The sequence below is a fragment of the Marmota marmota genome, unplaced genomic scaffold (assembly GCF_001458135.2).
Source record: "Marmota marmota marmota unplaced genomic scaffold, marMar, whole genome shotgun sequence".
Taxonomy (NCBI): domain Eukaryota; kingdom Metazoa; phylum Chordata; class Mammalia; order Rodentia; family Sciuridae; genus Marmota; species Marmota marmota.
Genome location: NW_026009268.1, coordinates 1 through 9774, shown reverse-complemented (window position 1 = coordinate 9774; position 9774 = coordinate 1). Strand labels below are relative to the sequence as shown.

Sequence of the window (9774 nt, the reverse complement as noted above, 5' to 3'; positions counted from 1 at the left end):
GGCTGAATTTAAAAGAAAAAACAAAGCTGTAGAATTTGATCAAAATGAATCCTATGTTTAAATTAAAAGAACCAATAAAAACGAAGAAAAAGTAATTGCATTGCCATCTGCTTGAGGTAGTATATTGAGTAAAATAATTCCATAAGTGCTTTAAATTTAGCAAATACAACATTGTCTAAAATTATGTCCCCTTCTTTGTATAACCCCTTTGGATTGATTCATACTATATGCTTTACGTTTTTGCCATTACAAATTAATGACGTACTTCAAATAATCTAAAAAGTAATTCTAATATTTTCAGAGAAGAGTATAAAATCAGACTATTTAATTTTAACAGAACTGACATTCTTTTATTTTTTTTATTATTTTTATTACTATTATTATTTCAGTTCTAGGGATCGAACCCAGGATTCATGTATTCTATGCAACACACTACCATTAAGCTCCATTCTGTATCCTATCAGTAGATTTTCTCTTGGGGGAAATGCCAAAAAAGTCACATTGTTTTGTTTCATAATTTAAATGCATTGGAAAGGACTTTTTCTCTCATCAGAGAGACAATGGTTGGCACATTCTGAAAGCATAATACTTTAATACTTTCTCATATCAGCTATTTCTACATGACAACTTGCTGCTACCTCCCTAGTGCTTCTAAGTTTTCCTATGACAACAAAGTATACACCAGAATGTACAAACTCTCATGGATGTCATCTTTTTAGTGCCCCCCCACACACACCGTCCTCATTGGAGGTAATGCCTTGTTTGTATGACACATAAGAGAGAAAGCATCTGGAAATAAGAGAATAATATCTTCAGCAGAACAGGATTAGTGAGGGTAAACATATCAATTTCTATTTAGCTCTCCTCAAATTTAACCTGGAATGTCTATGTAAGCATTCCAATCCCTGGTCTGTTTCCTTGAGTTTTGCCATGCAGCAAAGTACACTGTCCATGCATCCACCTTCCTTGTGGTAAAGGGTTTCATTTTAACCTGAGCAGTTTTGACTGAAAATCTGGAGCTATTGTGTATCATAACAGCCTAAGAATATTCTCTGATATTTATTCCTACTGCAATTAGTCCATAAAAAATCATGCTACTTGTTTGACACTTTCATCTCTATGCTCCTGAAACTGCTAATGATATTGTTTTCTGTCCATCTTGTAACTTTTAGATAAAAGTACAGCCATGGGACTGTTTACTTTTACTTTTAGGTATCAAATTTTGATAAATCCCATGCATCTTCCTTGCATTTAAAAAGTACAAAGTATGGGACTGAAGAGTTCTTAATGCATTAATTTCCTATCAGAAATATAATTAATATTCATTCTAGAAAAGGCTCCATATATGGGCCTAGAGGAATACTCTATAAAAAAGCATCAGACTCATACACTTTTAATATTTTATATTTTCTATTGTTGATTAAATACGTATTTTACTCTTTTCTTTAATAGTGGATGAAGAGTCTATGGATGACAATTTAAAAAGGTAAGATTTTATAGAGTAAAAAAATTGTATGATAGCTAGTTATAGAATGAAGATGAAAGGAACAAATATGTGTTGAATGTTCCAGTCTAGGATAGACAATTGTATCTAACACTTGTTTGTTAAAGTCATCACAATGACTTTGAAAGTGTCTGTGCTATTATAACCTGTTATTTGCTAATTAAGCAGTTCTCACTCATTCATAGAAGTTGACTAATTGTCCCATATTCCCACAATTAATAAGTACCAGGCCTGTAGTTACACTGTAATCTTGCCTGGCTGACAACTCCATTGTATTGCCCTACTGTGTAGGTTGATGCCAGTGCTGTACTAGAATCAAGAAGCAGATCTGTATCATCAATTCAGAAAGTCAAAGTCAGTTGTGTGTTAATTCTGATTCATAATTTACCTGAGAAGCCTGGGTATAGAGTTTGTCCTGATATTTTTGACAGTCTCACTGATAACAAAATTTCTTTTGTTGTACATCACAAAGCTGTGGTATCATGTTTTCTTCATAAACAAGATCAGGCTAGTCCTGGAAAGGAATCATTTTACTTGAAGTTAAGGATACCTTTGTGTAAACCATGTTATATTAAATATATTAAGGCTCCATATAGAGAATATTTTAATTGATATCTCTACTTCCTGATTTCCCAGTTTGGTTTCCTTCAGTATTCTCCCATGTATCTTTGACCTCTGTTTTTATAAACTGTTTTATAAATCAAGAGCTACATTTTCCTTCAGGCTACTACCCCTATTTACTTTTATGAAGACTTTTTTTCTTTATAATCTTGTTTTCTTTTTCTATGATTAAAATCTTTTCTTGAATTTTTATTTTTACTTTTTGTTGTGCTCTCTTTATTTTTTTAAAGTTGTGTCAATTGAATATTCATTTTTTTCCTATTGACAGAATCAAAAGCTCAGAGAATTTAAGAATTTTAAGGAATTTTCACCTATCAATGTACCCTCTCACCCTTCAATATGTATTTGACATGCTGGCCAAATGATGGTCATGATGATGACCCTGAAACATATAGATATGAAAGGGACTTTTGTGGATATAGAAAGGAATAGCAATAAGATTCAAACTGAGGTTCCTTCATGCTAACTCAGTACTTTTCCTGATTATCATTGTGTAGTAAATGTGTTCATAACAGACTAGAGAGGGTCTGTAGAAACCCAACTAAAGTGGATAAGACTGGGATTACTAAGTAAGCCCAGTGATAGAGTATCAGAGTGACACTAACAAAGGGAAGGGCAAAACTGAAGAGAAACAGCACTGTGTTGAGAAGAAATAAGGGTTGTAGAAAATCGACCAAAACCTTGGGGTTTATGACCAGTTTGATTAACACAAAATGGATATTAAGGACATAGAATATTGGAAGCTGTCTATAAAGGCCTATTAAAAATAGGATTTGAAGGAAGTCCTGGTAGGTTGTTATTTTCTTGTTTGTTTAACTGGAAGATGTGACAAAAATTCAAGGTTTTTTTGAAAGATGTGAAAATAATTTGAGCCACTGGGAAAAGTCTCCAGAGTTTAGAGATGTGAGAGTGGCTTAGGGACTCTAAAAACCCAGGGGACTAGAATTTGTTGGACACATGGATCTACAGCCTATAGCAAGTGTCCATTCTCCTCTACTTCTTTTCTCAACTCATTGATGTCCTTCTTACATGCACATATAGTAGATCATGAAAATAATTGACTGGAAAATTCATCGAAGAGCTTCAGTTAGGTAGTTGGGAAAATGTTTATGCTAAGGCCTGTGACTGAGTTTCCCACAAGCAGAAGGAACTGTGACTCTTGGTCCTTTGAGTGTAACTTGTATCAGGAATCTGCATCTTCATAGAATGTAGATTTAAAGTTTAGAGGGTTCCACTGAGTCCTGCAGATGAGAGATTGGGGAGTGGAATCCCAGAGGAAGGAGGATATTTAAATAATATTTAGGGAAACACAGGTATGATTACCAGTACTCTGTTTTTATAGCAATCTTTCCACTTGGGTATCTGAGGGACTGTAAAAGTTATAGGTGCTTGCTAGTTTATGTGGATTTGAATAAACTGGGATCTATACAGGAAAAAATGTATTTATAATACATTAATAATAAGTATTCCCAATAACAACATATACATTCATTTCTTGACTTTGAACATACAGTGTTCAAAATTTTTTTTAAGGTTTCATGTTTTCTTTTTCTTTTTTTTCTTTTTTTTTCTGGTACCAGGGATTGAACTCAGGGGCATTTGCCCACTGAGCCATTTCCCTAGCCCTGCTTTTTATTTTATTTAGATACAGGGCCTCACTGAGTTGCTTAGTGCCTCACTTTTGCTGTCTTCTTTTTGATTTTTTTTCTTCTTTGCAATGGGGACAAAACCTAGGGGTGCTTGAACACAGAGACACATCCCCAGCCCTATTGTTTTATGTTTTGTTTTGAGACAGGATGTCGCCAAATTGTTGGGGGCCTCACTAATTCACTGAGACTGTCTTCAAACATGAATACTCCTGCCTCAACCTCCCAATTTGCTGTGATTACAAGCATGCATCACCACACGCTGCACAATGGGGTATTTTCAGTAGGTGATATCCATGCTGAAGAACTAATACCACCATTTTAAACTACCTTAGTTAGTCTTTGATCCATGGATAACCAAGAGAGAAGCCACTGTGTTTCTTGCTACCCTGTCTTGGGTTATAAAATGGGTGTTCCACTTAAGGTTAAAAAAAAAGTGTGTGTGTGTGTGTGTGTGTGTGTGTGAGCTATTAATTGGATTTTAAGTTCAGCCTTCAAGACAGGCAGTTTCTGAGAATAAGTTATTCTCATGTTCTGCCAATACATTGACTGTCAGTCTGAAATGGAATTAAGACTACCTTCATTGAATATTTCATAGTTTAAAAAAAGTGGAGGCAGAAAGAGCTTTATAAAACAGAAGTTATGTTTTAATCATATCAGTCAAGAAATACAATTTAATAAAGTTAAATCTAAGTTTTTGCCAGAGTTTATTAAAAATATTATCCACCTACATTATTATACACTTTTGCTTTACAGGATTTCTAATAAAACTGATCCTGAAGATCATTGTCTCACCTTGGATGAGGCCAACTATAAATATTATGACAAGGTAAAGTGATTTTTGTGAAATCAATTTTCTTGCTCTGAATTTTTGGTTGTGTGGTGTTAAAACTTAGCAATGGTTTCCTAATCTATTTTATGCAAATTTGCTCAGACAAAACCATTTTAAGAGAATTATGTTGATATTTTTTAACTTGTACAAATGCCAATGTTCCCTTGAGGAGTTTAGTTTGCTGGGGGATGGAAGAAACATTGTACTAGTAAATACATATTGATAGAAAAATTGCATCAGGAATAAATTTTGTATTGCAGAAGCAGTAGGAAATTTGGTCAAGGAATTTTTGTTAGATTTACATTAGTGTGACTTTAAATCATAATTACATGATTTATAATACTCATGCAAAAATTAGTTTGTGTAGAATCATGAAATTTCCCTCATGCCTTTAATTTGATATAAATAATACACATTGGATAGAGTTGTTTTTTTTTTATTAGACCCTTTATATTTTACTCAATATATTTCTTGGAGACTTTTTTCATTATTTCTATCCTTGGCTCCATTTTTACACTAAAGTAACATTAGAAATTATGGAAACATACAAATTTAGAATAAGTATATTAATGTTTAGATTAGGGGCTGCAGTTGTAGCTCAGTGGTATAGTACTTGCCTACCATGTACTGTGAGGCAAGGGGTTCAATCCTCAGCATCATATAAAACTAAGTAAATAAATGTATAAAAATATAATAACATTATAAAAATGTTTGCATTAAAAAGGGATTTCTTCATGCCTTCTGACTCTTTCCACTAAGAGTATATTTAAAACTCCTTATCTAATTGAAAAATAGATGTCTCGTGAAAAATAATAACCACTACTGGAAGCATAGACTCTCAATAACCATATGATAAGACTTTAGATTTATATTTTTTGTATCATAGTGTTTTAAAATATTCAAATGCTTATGTCACATTCTGGACTTAAGATGAACATTTGTTTCACACTCCTTGTTTATTTTTTTAAAATTATTTAATCCAAGACTCAATATTCTCTTGAAGAAAACTTCTCTTCATTGTATGTTCTTTGAGTCATCTCTGTCTCCATTCTTTGGTTATTTGGTTAATCTTTCCATTTAGTAACTGTGAGGTTTTCATTCAGTGCTATTGCCCCCACGAGGTTGTTTTTGTCATTCTTCTCTATCTTGGAAGGCTCAACATTTATATTAACATTTTTAGCTATTTAACACACAAGATGGACAGAACTCATACTGTTTGTGATTTCTATCAGTTTTATTTATAAGATACTCTTAAAGCTTAGGTCTCATATTTTCCCTCAAGAGATAATTTATGCCAATATAAGTCACAAAAACACATGAAAAATATCACACATAATTATTTTAAATTTCTAAAATTTTTTTTTTCAAAAGCACTATAAACTACGGATGGCTCCAATTACATCCTAGGTCATTTGGATTAATAAAATAATTTAATGGATGTCAGTATTTGTGAAATTATTTTGGAGGTAAGGGGAATAACATTTTGGAGATCTCTCATCATCCTCACCCCATGAGCAGACATAGCTTAGTAAGTGGCAAGATTAAATTGAGTTTACATTGGAATGGCTCAGAAACATATTCTCCTTCTCTTATATCCTGCAGTAATGGAAAATATTAAGCTAATTTTTCAAATTTGGTGCATATTACACCTAAATATTTTTTTCCTTCCTAGGATATCCCCAAAGAAAATGGAGAATTACCTCACACTAATGAATCGAAGAATGATGGTAAAATATTTGAACAGTATCTATTGCAAGCTGATTATTGATTTAAAATTATGGAGCTTTTACTGTACTCTCAATTTTGCTTTTATTTTTGTAGAAGAAATAAATGAAACTGAGGAACCCAAACTTGAAACATTACCTGGAAACTGTGATGTGGATATTAAAAAGAAATATGTGATTGAAACCACTCCTGTGGAGGAAATCAATATAAAGAACTATCACAATATTTTTTCTTCCTCAGTTGGCTCAAAGGTAAGATTTTTTAAAAATTATTTTTCTTATTGTTTTTGCATATCATCTCTCATATACACATAATGATACCAAACAACCTAGAAATAAATATAAGGCCATAGAGTCCTAATAACAAGGATAGCAACAGTTTTAACTATACCATTAACAATTATAGAATGTGGTGGGACTAATCGTCAGGATGGCCTTAGGCCTGAGCCTAAGCAACTCCATTTTAACTTCATTTTAAAAGACCTGCAGTTTCACCAGGCACATCCACAGATCCCTCCAGAATGGCCTCAAACAATTTACTTCCCCTCACCGTGATAAAAGAGAGTGAAGCCTCTGGCAGGCTGTCCTCACCTGATAAGAGGGAAAGGCCAGAAGATCAGGGTGGAGACCACCAGACCAGATATTTCTGATCCCAGGATAAATAATGTCACTGAGAAATCCAGTGGTAGCTCATAAGGATTAATAAGGGGGGTCAAAAGCCCCCAAATTTAGTATAAATCATAGAGCAAATGAACAGGGATTCAGCCAGCTGAAACAAGGATGCACTGGAGCTGGAGAGCCTTCTGAGGACCTGACATCCCATCACTTGTCATCATTCCTGAGCCTTTGTGTGATCCTCACCACTCTCAAACTCTACTGCCTCTTCTGGACCTTGGTGAGAGCCACAGATCCTCCCTACAACCCCTTCCTCAACCAGTCTTCTGCTCCACACCAGGAAAGCCTGCCTTGGTTCTCAACCTGATCACTGAGGTCTGAGTGAGTGTGCATCTGCTGGAAGCAAATCACATGTTAACTTGTAAAAAACCTTATTTAAAATCATTTCTAACTTTAATAACTGATAAGAAGTGATATGTGATAATGTACAATGTACAAAAAATAGGCACTAGTGATTCCAAAATTAATATTAAAATATATAGGCAAAAAATGGACTGAGAATACTGGTGCATGCCTGTAATTCTAGCATCTTAGGAGGCTAAGGCAGAAGGATCATGAGTATAAAGCCAACCTCAGCAACTTAGTGAGGGGCTAAGCAATCCTTGAGGCTCTATTTCTAATTAAAATATAAAATGATTGGGGATGTGGCTCCGTGGATGAATACCCTGAGTTCAATCCCTGGTGCCAAAACAAACAAACAAAAAGTGGTGGAGGGGCAAAGGAAGGAGAATGAAGACAAAAATCACAAAATAAAAATTAAGAAGATACAGATGAGATACAACAAAGCAAGTGCAAAGAAAACTAATAAAACAGTAAAAGATCGTATGAATTGGAAAGATAAAAACTATAAAAACCACAAAAATACAAGAAAAGTATATAATTTCTTCATTCTGATGTAACTAAAATGTAGACACTTGTTTCCACAACTTCTAGTTGTATAATACACCAGTTTGGGGAGGTTTCTGTGGAGCAACTATATTTATGCTGTTTTTTTCTCAATTCTAGCCCAAACAGGCCAGAATTTTTTTTGGAGACATTAATGTGAAATCCTTTCATCCTTGCCTACCAGGGAGTGTTATGGAACCCTTTCCAGAACAAGAGGTGAATCACAAACTATATATATATTATATATAAATAATATATATAACCATAGAAGTGTGGTCATAATAGAAACTGTCAACAAAATTGTCACACAAGCAGCCTATGGGCCAGTTTGCACTGAAGACTCCCAATTCTAGAGTTTGACTGTCAGTGAGTTCAGGGATATGCAAGATTCTAGGCCCCTGTGGGGCTTGCTCCATCTCTAAGCATTGTAGAGGTGGACTGATTTCAGGATCCATGTTTGGTTTGTGAAAATCTAGACAACAAGTTCTCCATGAAACTCTTCCCAGCTCTCCCTGAATCTTCTACCTCACAAAACCACCCACAACATAACTCTGTTCCTGTCCCTAATCTCAAAACACCAATTTAAAAACAGAATTATCCGCACTGTCCATCATTTTACAGACTTGCCAAGCAGCAGACCACATTCCTTGTTGACCAGAGTTTTCAGCACATCCCTGTCAATCTATGCTCTGATCCTGGGCAAGTAGGGTGGAAATCCACAATTCCAGTATAGAGAGGTGGTCACTATGTCTTAGAGGTATAAAACATGAAGATGATTCTCTTACAGAGAGTCACAACAATGGAATCTTTCTAAATGGGGTGCCCCCTCAGTGCTATACTTGAATTACATAGGAAGTGACTAATATTGTTTCAGGGGAAGAAGTAAGGTTTATTCCTTCAAATGCCTCTGAGCACAGTAAGGTGGTCAGACATGAAAGATCAGCTCAACTCTGTGGAGAGTCTAGCAGCAACTTTTCTACTAGAACCAACCTATCAGATTTCCTACAGCAACATTTAAATGAAACTCACCTCAGCTTCTAAACCTTGTATAGACCATGTGACTATGAATGACTACAGCATCCCAGAGGTTCCAACAGAGCTTTGTCTCAGTTTCTCTTTTAGACATAGTCTGATTCTTGTTGTGGGTGCCTCCTGAACTAGTGAAATCATATCATAGTGGGGTATTATAAATAAAAGACTGGGTTTTCTGATCTCCTGTGAAGAAAGCAGAGGAAAAGGACACTGAGTGGAAAAGATTCCTGGACAAGCACTTTGATATTTCTGGGGAAAATCTGTAGTACACGTATCCTCCCTTGACATCTCAGGAATAAACAAACTTCCTCCTTTGTGGAAACTGTTTATTGGAATTTAGATGAACATGATTTTCTTGAAATTGCAGAGAGTCTTGGCTCACATGAGGGGAGCTTCCCCTCATTGAACCAGCCAGTTTTCACCTAACATTGCTGCAATCTATTTCTTATTTTATTATTCTATTATTATTATTATTATTATTTATTTTTAAAATATAATATTTATGTACTTCATTGGCCCTGCATTTGCACTCCAGTTTTTTTTTCCTACAGCCCTCTATCTCATTGCAAAGACATACACTAGTTGATTTGACTCAAATTCAGGGCATAGTCACTAAGCATACTATGATTTTAAACCACCATTTTTCTTCCATGGTATACCTTTTTGTAGTTTTTTCTTAAATGGAGACTCTATTTATTGTGAGCTCTCATATTAAGGTAAAATAAAGAAACTTTTTTTTCTTACAACTTCATCATATTATAAAGCTAGTTTTCCATTCAATAAAAGTTTCCAAAAGAAATATAGATCTCTTTTCTTAAAGATATATATATATATATATATATATATATATATATA

The 9774-nt window shown here is 34.4% G+C and overlaps 1 long non-coding RNA gene across 1 annotated transcript; it reads left to right on the top strand.

Annotated features, from left to right (window-relative positions):
* Positions 1 to 1463: 1463 nt before the first annotated feature.
* Positions 1464 to 7106, top strand: LOC107133825. The gene is made up of 4 exons (XR_001502401.2): positions 1464 to 1486; positions 4528 to 4600; positions 6276 to 6330; positions 6425 to 7106. It is a non-coding gene; the product is annotated as an uncharacterized LOC107133825 (long non-coding RNA).
* The last annotated feature ends 2668 nt before the right edge of the window (positions 7107 to 9774 follow it).